A 12,734-nucleotide genomic window follows, 5' to 3' on the forward strand; every position below is an offset into this window, starting at 1 on the left:
TCAGTGGTTTCGCTGCCTGCTGCGCAAGCGCAAGGACCTGAGTTCGATTCCTGGTACCAAAAAAAAGAAAAAAAGAAAAAAAAAAGTGCAAAAGGGCTGTCTCTTGCCTCAGACTTCTGAGTGCTGGTTTTATAGGCATGAGTCACCACACCTGGCTAAGCCAATCTTGTAAATCTTTATATACTCATATATCCACAGTGTTCCCAAAGGTGAAATAGATGGTGTTATGTTTGGGTCTGGATGTCCCCTGAAAGCTTCATGTGATTATAAGGCTTTTTCAGAGGTGGCCGAATCTAGTGTGTGAGGCTGGCATTAAGGCTGTGTGATTACTAAGTCAGTCCACTGGTTGTTGTGGCACTGCTCTAACCCTGGTAGTCTAGATAAGATAAAAGGGTCAGAAAGATGCTGTTAAAGTTCTCTTGTTGCTTTGCTACCTTCTGGCCACTATAAACTGTTTCTCCTCTGACAAGGCATCTTTCCCTGGAGCCAGCCAATTATGGACTGAAACCTCTGTGAAAGGTGAGCCAGATAAACCTTTCCTCCTTTAACTTTGAATGTCGGGTGTTTTGTCTCAGCAATGAGAGGAAAGTAACTAAGACAGAATTTGGTATTGGGAGAGGGCCCGTTGCTGTGACGAGCCTTTGGAACTGATTCATGGAAATGGGAAGAGTTAGGAAAGATTTGGAGATGCCAGCTGAAAAAGTAGAGCTGGAATGGCTTAGGCTGTACCTGATGGCAGTTCCTGGTCAGAGCTCAGAAAACCAGAGAGCAGATGAAGACCAGGCTCAGGAGGTTTCTGCTGGGAAGAAGGACTGCATTGGCTGCTGGACTCCAGGCGATGTGTGTTATGTCTTGGCACAAAGTTTGTCTACGTTTTGCCTGTGTCCAGCGTCTTTGCCTGAGACTGAGATTAATGGTGGCAGACTAATCTGGCAGGAGAAATTTCAAGGCAGTCAAATGTTGAGGCGTGGCATGGCTACTGTTGGGGCTTTTATCCAGATTGATGTTGAGAATCAAGAGCAAAGAGCCCAGCAGAATGATTTAAAACATTTTGAGTTTGGCCAGAAAGGAAGGACCAATAAAGTTTCACTTGCAAAGATAGAGCAAAGGAGATCTTGATTGCTCATAAGGAACAGGAGACTAGAAATGATGGCCAGAGGGCATCACAAGAAGTGGCAGGACTCCATCCTTTGCAGTCTCAAAATTGCAAATGTGAAAAATGTTGCTTTGAGAAGAGAGCCCCAGAGCACCATGTTCCAAATTGGCAGGGGCCTAGGGAAGTTGTTCCTCTGGATTTGGTTCATAGGCACTGGATCCCTACAGCCAAGAGAGAAGGCAGCTGGGCGAAGGCTCCAGGTGACTGCAGACCTCGGCGCTATCCTCATGGTGCTGGTTTTAGGCACATGCAGAGTGGGGTCAGAAAGGCTCCACCCAGATTTCAGAAGAAGGCATGGGAGGCCAGGCAGTGTGCCCGGAGAGGGCAGTGTGTGAAGCAGCTGTGAGTATGAACCCCAAGGTGCAGTGGAGACCCCAGGAGTATGAAGAAGCCAGGACTGTGGCTCATCTGAGGAAAACTGCAAGGAGGGAGCAGAGCTGGCCCCAGAGAGAAGACAGGGGAGCTAGAACCACTGGCAATGCCGTAGGGGTGGAGTCACCCAAACCCTTTGGAGTTCATGTCTTGCCACAGTTGCCTTGGATGCTGGCAACTGTGGGATTTGCCCTACTGGATTTGGGTCTGGCTTTGTTCCCATTCCTTGCTATCCTCTCATTTTTAACCTTTGGGATGGAAATGTCTATCTTGTGCCACTGACTGTTGGAAGGGTTTAACTGTCTTTCCATGTGTACAGGGACTCATAGCTAAGAGTCTGTCTTAAAATCTCAGAGGAGACTTTGAATTTGGACTTTTCAGCAAGGCTGAAACTGTTAGGACTTCGGCAACTTGTAGAGATGGGCTAAATGGCTTTTGCATACAGGGCTGTGTATGAGTCTTTGGAGGCCCGGGGTAGAATGTTATGGTTTGGGTGTAGATGTCCCCCGAAAGTCTCCTGGGGTCATTGAGCTTTTTCAGAAGTAGCTGAATCTAGAGGGTGTGAGGCTGGGATCAATCATTCCATTGATTGGTTTGGCACCGCCCTAGTCCCCATAGTCTGGAGAAGATAAAAGAGGCAGAATAATGATGTTAAGGTCCCCTTGTGCTTTGCTACCTTCTGGCTGCCATAAACTGCTTCTCCTCTGCCAATCCTCCTTACTTTGGAGCCAGCAGATTATGGACTGAAACTTCTGTGAACTGTAAACCAAATAAACCTTTCCTCCTTTACCTGTGGGTGTTGCATATTTTGTCTCAGCAATGAGAGAAAAGTAACTAAGACGGATGGACACCTACAAATATTTTATTAGGTTTATATAATAAAAAAATGAAAGGACAAATGAAGATAAACTGACTTCAAATCACAGTAACAGGGAATCGTAGTACCTGAACCAGTTCCCAGATTTGAGCCAGTTTACACACCCAGAACCCCTTAAATGAAGGGGAGGCTGTGTCCCCTTGAGGAAAGACCTTGGTGCACCACCAAAAATTGATACGGTCAATCTTTCTCTCCTCCTTCCCCAAAGGAATATAAGGCTTTTTAACCAGAGTAATTGTACATTGCAGGAAGGAAAATAAACAAGACATTTTGAGGACTACTGAACTAACACTGATTCCAGGGCACCGACATGCAATCCTGGCCCTCTAGAGTAGGGGCCTATGGAGGTCAGGTGATCAATGGAATTTTAGCAAAGGCCTGACTCACAGTGGGTCCAGTAGGTCCTCAAATTCATCTTATAGTCATTTACCCTGTTTCAGAATGCGTAATTGGGATAGATAGACTTAGTACCTGGCAGAATCCTCACATTGGCACCATAACCTGTGTCATCAGGGCTGTTATGGTTGGAAAGGCCAAATAAAAGCCATTAGAGTTGCCATTACCTAGTAACATAGTAAGCCGAAAACAACGTAGCATCCCTGAAGGGATTGGAGAGATTAGTGCCACTGTCAGGGACTTTCTACCACATCTCCATTCAATACTCCCATTTGTCCTGTGAAGAAGACAGATGGGTCTTGGAGAATGAGAGTAGATTACTTTAAATTGAATCAAGTGGTGACTCTGATTACAGCTGCTGTAACAGATGTGGTTTCTGTGTTTGAACAAATTACATCTATCCCTGTATTTGGTACGCAGCTATTGATTTGCCAAATGCCTTCTTCTCCATGTAGGGAACAGGGAAAGGGGAAGTTACTAGAACCTCTGCAGAGAGCTTTGGGTCTCATCAGTGGTGCTCCGGGCGACAAAGACAAAATCCCCCGCTTACCGCACCTTTTATTCAGTACGTCAGGAGAAACAAATGTAACAAATGACTTGCAGAGAGTTCAGTACATCAGGGTAAACAAGATGTAACAGTCCAAGATCAATGAGGAACTGAGTAGATGTTTGTTCTCCCAGGATGTTCTCAGCTCCCAGGATGTTTCTTGTCCTGGAGAATCACAGCATCACCGGATCATTGAGGTCTCAGTTGTGACCGGAGGCCAAAATGGAGTTATTCCGTAGCTGGGCTGTAGGCAAGAGAATTAGGCTAACCAAATGATTTTACCCTAAAATTATGTACCATTGCTCCCGACATCTCCATACCTCTCCATGAGGCCCATCAGAAACAATTTGCTTTCAGCTGCCAAGGCCAGCAATTCACCTTCACTGTCCTACCTCAGGGTTATAACTCTACAGCCCTGCGTCACAATTTAGTTTGTGAAAAACTTGATCACCTTTCTCTCCCACAAGGTAACACACTGGTCCATTACATTGATAATATAATGCTATTGGACCAAGTGAACAGGAAGTAGCAACCATTGTGGATTTGTTAGTAAAGCATTTGCGAGCCAGAGGATGGGAAATAAATCTAGCTAAAATTCAAGGTCCTTGTACCTCAGTGAGATTTCTAGGAGTCTAGTGGTGTGGGCCATGTAGAGAGATCTTTTTAAAGATAAATGAGAAAGTGTTGCATCTGGCTTCCCCTACAAGCAAAAAAGAGGCACATTGCCTAGTGGGCCTATTTGGATTTTGGAGGCAACACATTCATCACTTGGGTGTCTTATTCTGGCTCATTTACCAAGTGACTCAGAAAGGTTCCAGTTTTGAGTGGGAACCAGAACAAGAGAAGGCTCTACAACAGGTCCAGGCTGCTGTGCAGGCTGCTCTGCCACTGGTGCCATATCATTCAGCAGATCCAATGGTACTTGAAGTGTCCATGGCAGGTAGGGATGCTGTTTGGAGCCTCCAGCAGGCCCCCATAGGTGAATTCCAGTGGAGGCCTTTAGGGTTTTGGAGCAAGGCTCTGCCATCAGCTGCAGGCAATTACTCTCCCTTTGAAGAACAGGTCTTGGCCTGCTTCTGGACCTTAGCGGAAACCAAACACTTGACCATGGGACTGCAGGTTACCATGCAAGCTGAATTGTCCCTCTTGAGCTGGGCATTATCTGATCCACCATGTCATAATGGTGGACGTGCAGAGTTATGGAAATAGTCATATGTGATTGAGCCAGAGCAGATCCAGAGGTCCACAAATAAGTTATATGAAGAAGTTGTCCAGATGCCTATGGTTGCGTTTCCTATTATGATGCCTTCTGTCTCCCAGCATCACCCATGGCCTCATAGGGTGTAAAATATGATCGGGTGTCATAATATTAGAAGGATAGGGCCTGGTTTATGGATGGTTCTGCACATTATGCAGGCACCACCCACAAATGCATAGCTGAGACATTACAGCCCCTTTCCAGAACATCCTGCAAGGACATTGGTGAAGGGAAAATCCACAATGGGCAGAACTTTGGGCAGTACACCAGGTAGTACATTTTTCCTATTAAGAAAAATGGCCAGATGTGCAACTGTGTACTGATTCATGAGTTGTAGCCAGTTGTCTGGCCAGATGGTCAGGAACTTGGAAGACACATGAGTAGAAAATTGGTGACAAAGATATTTGGGGAAGTGGTATGTGGATAGACCTTTCCAAATGGGGAAGGGATGTAAAAATATTTATATTTCACCTAAATGCTCAGCAAAAAGTGACCTCAGTAGAAGAGGAGTTTAACAATCAAGTGGATAGAATGACCCATTGTGTAGATAGAAGTCAAACTATTTCTTCTGCCACCACTGTCATTGCCAATGGACTCCTGAACAGTGTGACCTTGGTGGAAGGAATAGAGGTAATGCATGGGGCCAACAACCTGTACTCCTACTCATCAATACTGATTCAGCCACTGCTGAATGCCCAATATGTCAAAAGCAAAGACCAGCACTGTTACCTGGTATGAGGTTGATTATATTGGACTACTTGTAGCCTGGAAAGGACAGAACTTTGTCTTTACTGGCAAAGACACTTATTCTGGATATGAATTTTCCTTCTCTGCATGTAATTCTCCTGGCAAAACTGCAATCCATGGACTTACAGAATGCTTTATCCGCTGTCATGGAATTCCACAGAGCATTGTCTATGACCAAGGAACACATTTTATGGACAAAGAAGTGAGACAATGGGCTCATGCTTATGGAGTTCACCAGTCTTACCATGTTCCTTACCATCCAGAAGCAGCTAGATTGAGAGGTGAAATGGTCTTTTGAAGAGAAAGCTGCAGCACCAGCTCGGTGACAATACCTGACCCAAGGTTCTTCAGAAGGCTGTATATGCTTTGAATCAGTGTCCACTACATATTGCTGTATTCCCATAGCCAGAATTCATGGGTCGAAGAATCAAGGGGTGGAAGAGGGAATAGCACGACTCACCATTTTCCCTAGTGATCCACTTGCAAAATTTTTGCTTCCTGTTCCTGTGACTTTATGCTCTGCTGGCTTAGAAGTCTTAGTTCCAGAGGGGAAAGCTTGTACCAGGAAGCACAACAATGATACCACTGAAGTGGAAGCTAAGACTTCCCCCTTGGTCATTTTGACCTCCGCATGCCTCTGAGGAAACAAGCTAAAAGTCAGTGTTGCCATGTGTGACTGACACAGGCTATCAAGGGGAAATTGTACTATTACTCCAAAACAGAGGAAGAATATACTTGAATTGCAGGAGATACCTTAGGCTACCTCCTAGTGTTACCATTCCCTGTTATTTTTTTTTTAATTTTATCACCCTTTGTTATTAAGTTCAGTGTGAAACTACAATAACCCAATTTAGGCAGAATAAGAAATGGTCCAGAACCTTCAGGAATGAAGGTATGGGTCACCCCACAAGGGAAAGAACTAAGATCTGCTGAGATGATTGCTGAAGACCAAAGGAATACAGAATGGGTAGTAGAAGAAGGTGATTCTTTTTTAAAGCAAAATATTTATTTTTACATTTTAGATATATGTAATGATAACACTGGTAATAGAGAATTTGCACCTATACATGATATATCCTGCCCTTTTTTCCCATTATCCCCTCCCCTCTACCACCCTATCCCACCCTATATACAAAAGCTTTCTTTCCATTTTTCCCTTCTATTTTCACTTTTTTTTCTTGTCCAGAAGAAGGTAGTACAACCCTGTGATCAGTTACAGAAGTAAGGATGGTCATTGTAATAGTTCTCTCCTAATATGCATCCTATGTAATATATTGATAAACTTAATATTGATTCTTGGGCCAGGGATTTAGCTCAGTGGTTCTGCCACCTGCCTTGCAGATGCAAGGACGTGGGTTTGATCCCCAGTACCAAAAAATATATTTATTGGTTCTTAAGTATTGTCAAACCTATGTTCTAATGTTCAAGTTATGAAATGTGAGGAATAAGCATCACTGAACAAAATGTTGCCTTATATTCTAGGAAGGAATTAGTGCATTTCTGTTGGTATGCAAGTTACTTGTAACATCTTAGGCACAATTATGAACTTGTCTTTGTATCTGGAGACTGTGGTTTAAGAATTGTGCTGGTTGTCAAGTTGACAAGAGGTAGATTGTGATAGTTAACTGATTGTGTCAACTGGAGTAAGAAACACCCAACTAAATTGGATTGGCATAGTTCTGGGTGTACCTGAAGGGACTGCTTGAAGGTAGAAGACCCACCATGGGTGTGAGTGAGAGCAACCAACAGGCTTGCTACCTGAATGGAATAAAAGGAAAATGAAGACAGAAGACTTACTTCTGTTTCTTGGGAGCGGTTCCAGTCTTCACCTTCACCTTGGATGTCATGTCCTGGCTCCCAGCATATCCCTTCAGCCTCCAGCACATGTAACTTTGGCCCCCAAATTCCCATTGGTAACCTGTAGTCTACGTGCTAGGGTATCTACATCACCCTTGAGCGAGCAATTTAACACTTATGTGTCCTGTGTATAAAATATTACACTTTGGAAAAGACTAAGTGGGAAATTCTCCAGTTCAAGACAGAATATGGAACTTCCAGAATGATGGTGGAGTGGTGAATAGCAGAGAAGGAGCCTCTCCAACATTTGGTGTCCAGATGCTGGAATATACCAATTCGAGGCAGAGGAGAAGAAGGGAAGTGGGTCTTTGGGACCCAGCAAGGATCTGAAGCCCTCAGGAGCAGAAAAAAGAGAAACCTCGATGCAGAAGAAGGAGGTGGTAAGGGGCACTTTCCCCCTGAGCCTTGACTCACTATTTGTGAAGAGAAGCTCAAACCTGCAGATGCATGGTGACAATGGGCATCCCCAGAGGTCTCCACAGAGGAACACACCAGTGGAACAGAGCAGTGGATGCAGCAGACTGCAGTGGCTGGTGAATTATTTGAGTTTAGACTTCCCCCAGGAGAGGGCGAATGGTCAGTAGCCATCTTGGAGACAGGCCAACTGAGCTCAGAACTCAGAGCAGCTGGGGGCTGGCTCCATCAAGCAGCTCTCTGTGTCAGGGTGAGGTAGAACTAAGTTCAAGTCAACAGGAGGTCAAGGAGCCGAGTTCAAGCTGGCAGAAAGTGAAGCTCAAGCTTCGAGGAGGCACATAGAGTGTGGAAGGCTAACCAAATTGGATTCCAGCCTCACATCCAGAAAGCAGCCTGATCTTCACTGAAACTAAAGGTGCAGACTTGCTAGGATTATCCACCACCCTGCTGAAAATCTACAGCTCGCTTCCTGGGATTAATGAACTTGGATCTGTGCTCCAGCTACCCACTGTTTCTACCACTGACAGCAGAGACACACAGAGAAGTTAATTTTTTTTTCTTACTTTCTTTTTTTTTTTGGTTTTGTGTTTTCTTTGTTCTTGATTGTTTGTTCTTGCATTTGTGTGAGTGTGAACATTGTCTAAGGGTTTTTGGTTTTGTTCTATTCTTGTTTTTATTTTTTCCTTATCTCTTTCCCTCCTGTCTTCTTCACCAGTTTCACAAAGTTTGCATAATCTTCCTTTGTCTTCCAGCCTTGCTTCTAATCTCTTCCTCTTCTTCTATTTCTTTATTTTTCCCCAACCCTGTTTAATATTGCCCCTGAGGGTAAAAATCACCATAATTAGGGCATATGTACTGTATACAAAACTCTAGTTTGTTTAATATTTTGTTATATAACCACAAATATAGTTCATAGAGTTAAAGGTGGCAAATTAATAGTTACTATAGTTTGTCATTGTTTAGGCTGTGTTTTATGCTATTGTTATTGCTGATTGTACTACTTTAGCTCAGGTGTCATAATTGTTCTAATCAGTTGTTCTTCCTAGTATGCCAAGGCTGAGTTGCCTAAGGATCATAGACAATATTATAGCTCAGTGCCAAAGAACCAGGGGCTAGGCCAAAGAGGCAGCAACCTCTCATTCCCAATAAATTGAAGAGGTAGGAACTTGGAACAGACTCAAAACCCAGAAGCCAGCTACAACTAGAAGATGTCTCTGGGAAGTAGTCATTTTGTAAGTGTTTTAAATACTAGCAGTAAAGCTACCCATCCTTAGTAATTTACAAGAATCAACCCAGGAATTAAACTAAAAAAAAGAAAATGAGAATTCACAGAAGCAAGATGCAACTGTAGACTTCCAGCTCACCAATGGCAAACCCAGGGGTCAATGAGGTGGAACAATCTGAAAACCATCCACCTGGACTCTGAAGTGGTAATAGCAGAAGTAATAAAGCAGATGAATGAGGATCTAGAAAAAAATCAAATCAGAAATAATCTCTCATATATCTACACAGATGTTGACCAGCATGAAAGACATGCTTAGTGAGTCCAGAGTAGATACAGATAAAAAAATAGAGGAGCTCAGGAAAATGATGGAAACCATGAACACACAACAGAGAAAAGAAATGGAATCCATGAAACAGATTCAAACAGATATTCAGGAGATTAAAAATTTCATTGAAAGTATGTGCAGCAGAATGAGCCAATGTGAGGACACAATATCATATATAGAAGTCGAGATTGCAGTTAGCAATCATGAAAAAACAATTTCTTAAAAAATACCAAAGGACCATGAGAAATCAATCTCAACAGCTACTAGATGATGCAAAAAAGAATAACATAAGATGGATTCAGTTAATTAAAAAGCAGGAGATAGCACAAATGACATTTAAAAAACAAGAAGTATTGGCAGAAAACTTCCCAAATAGGGAAAAAGAATTTGACATAACAGATAAGTGAGGCATATAGAACTCCAATTAGCTGTGATTAAAAATAATCTTTACCAAGGCATATGATATTCAAGATTCTATAAGCCAACACAAGGACAGAATAGTAAAAGCTGTTAGAGAAAAGAAACAAATCACCTCTAAAGGAAAGCCCATCAGAATCACAGCAGACTTCTCAACACAAACCCTCAAGTCAAGGAGAACTTGGAGTGAAGTATTTCAAGCCCTAAAAGAAAACAACTTCCCACCCAGATTGATGTACCCCACAAAACTATCTTTCAAAATTGGAGAAATAAGATACTTCCATGACAAAAAAACACCCGAGGAAATGCATGACCACCAAGTTAGCTCTCCAAAATATTATGAAGAACATTCTAGAAGTGATAACAAGGATTATAACTCCATGAATCACCACAGAATAAACCCAACAGGCAGGGCAAATATTTAAACAGAAGTGGGGAAAAAAGGGAACCAAAACCAGGAAAATAACATGACAAGGATAAATCAGTACAAATCAGTTATAGCCATCAATATAAATGGTCTCAAATCACAAATAAAAAGAAACAGACTGGCAGAATGGATCAAGATGCAAGATCCAACAATATGCTCCATACAAGAAACATACTTAATCCAAAATGAAATTGATAGGCTGAAAGTCAATGGATGAATAACTATACTCTATGCAACAAGAACCCAGAAAAAAGCAGGGGTGGCTATTAGACAAAGTGGATTTCAAGCCAAGACTGATTAAGAGAAACACAGAGGGTCACTACACCCTTGTAAAGGGAACAATCTAAGAGAAAGAGATAATAAACATAAATATATATAGGCACTCAATACCAGCACACTCAACAATATAAAATAAATATTGATGGTCATGAAAAATGAAATAAGCACTAAGATAATGTAATGGGGAACTTCATTATTCCACTGTCACAAACAAATAGACCAACTAGAAAAAAAATCAACAGAGAAATATCAGAATTGCACCCAACTTTTGGACACATGGACTTAGTAGATGCTTTCCGAGTGTTCCATCACACAACATCAAAATATAGATTCTTCTCAGCTGCACAAGGGACATTTTCAAAATAGACCATATACTAACTCATTGAACAAGCTTAAGTAAATGATGCAGAGGAACTGAAATTATCCCATCCATATTATCATACCATAGTGTAATGAAATCAGAAATCAATGGCAAGAGAAACCACAAAAACTTCATAAACACATGGAAATTAAAACAACACCCTCCTGAACAATCAATGGGTCAGAGATGAAATTAAAGAAGAAATTAGACAATTTCTGCCATTAAACAACAATGCCAATACAACAGACCAGAACTTATGGGATGTAATGAAAACAGCCTATGAGGGAAATTGATAATGGTGAAGTCCCATATCAGAAAAACAGTGCAAGGTCAAATAAACAACCTAATGTTGATCCTCAAGCTTCTAGAAAAAAAAGAGCAAGTCAAGTCCAAAGCTTGCATGAGGGAGGAAGTTATAAAAATTAGAGCAGAAATTAATGCAATGGAGACCAAGAAAACAATACAAAGAATCAATGATTTGAAGAGTTGGTTCTTTGGAAGATTAAATAAAATTGAGAAACCCTTAGCCAAGTTTATCAAAAAAAAAAAAAGGAAAGAAAAGACAAATTCATGCAGTTAGGAATGAAAAGGATGAAATCACAACAGATCCTGCAGAAATCCAGAAGATCGTCAATACCTACTTTTGAGAACCTGTGTTGTTGTTTTTTTTGGTACCAGGGATCGAACTTGGGTCCTTGTGCTTGCGCAGCAGTCAGCGAAACCACTGAGCTAAATCCCCAGCCCGAGAACCTGTATTCTAGTAAGATGGAAAACACAGAAGAAATGGACAGATTCTTAGATACATATGAATTATCAAAGCTGAATCAAGAAGATATAACAATTCGAAATAAACCAATATTATTCAGTGAAATTGAAGGTGTAATTAAAAACCTACTGACAAAAAAAAGCCAGCCCTGGCCCTGCCGGATTAATTGCTGAATTCTACAAGAAATTTAGAGAAGACCTAATGCTGCTGTTGCTCAAACAAGCTTTGGACTTGAAAAAATGTTCAACATCAATAGTCATTCAAGAAATGCAAATTAAAACAATGCTGAGATTCCATCTCACTCCAGAAAGAATTGCTGTTATCAAGAAATCAACCAATAACAAATGCTGGAGGGGCTTTGGGGAAAAAAGAACCCTTCTCCTGGGAGTGTAGACTGGTGCAACCACTGTGGAAATCAGTGTGGAGATTCCTCGAAAAACTAAAACTAGAGGTTCCTTTTTTTTTTGGTATCGGCGATTGACCCAGGTATTCCCTTCTTGGTATCTTTCCAAAAGAATTAAAAGTATCATACCACAGTGATACATGCACACCCATGTTCACAGGGGCACAGTCTCTAATAGCTAAATCTTGCAAACAATCCAAATGCCAGTCAACTGATGAGTGGATCAAGAAGATGTGGGGTTACTACTCTGCCACGACAAAGGATGCATTTGAGACATTTATAGCTAAATGGATACACTTTGAGACCATGCTCTTAAATGAAATAAATCGGACACACATGTTTAAACATCTCATTGTTTCTCTGGCGTGAGAAACTGAAAGTGGAAATAAGAACTAAAATATATAATAGATATTGGAAATTAGAAGAAAATGTTTAAATGAGAAGGGAACCAAGCGGGGAGGGTGGAAGGAAAGGAGGGTCAAGAAAAAAAAAAAGAAGAAAATGGTAATAAAGCTTTTGTATATAAGAGGGGGAGAGGGATCAAAAGGAGGGGGGAAATGGGAAAGAAAGAAACAAGATATATCATGTACAGGTACAAATTTCCTATGATGAAAGTTATCATTATGTATATCTAAAATGTACCAATAAGGGCCAGGGATTTAGCTCAGTGGTGCCACCACTTGCCTTGTAAGTGCAAGGTCCTGAGTTCAATGCCCAGTACCAAAAATAAAAATAAAATAAAATAAAATGTACCAATAAATGTTTTGCTTAAAAAAAAAAAAAAGCTGGGACGGGGATTTAGCTCGGTGGTTCTGCTGTCTGCCTTGTAAGTACAAGGTCCCAAGTTCAATCCCCAGTGGCAAAAAAAAAAAAGCTGACTGGGGAAGTAGGTGGCCTCTTCATTAGA

This window comes from Heterocephalus glaber, unplaced genomic scaffold, assembly GCF_053883595.1.
Source record: "Heterocephalus glaber isolate CG9 unplaced genomic scaffold, H.glaber_assembly_v1.0 deba00001610, whole genome shotgun sequence".
Taxonomy (NCBI): domain Eukaryota; kingdom Metazoa; phylum Chordata; class Mammalia; order Rodentia; family Bathyergidae; genus Heterocephalus; species Heterocephalus glaber.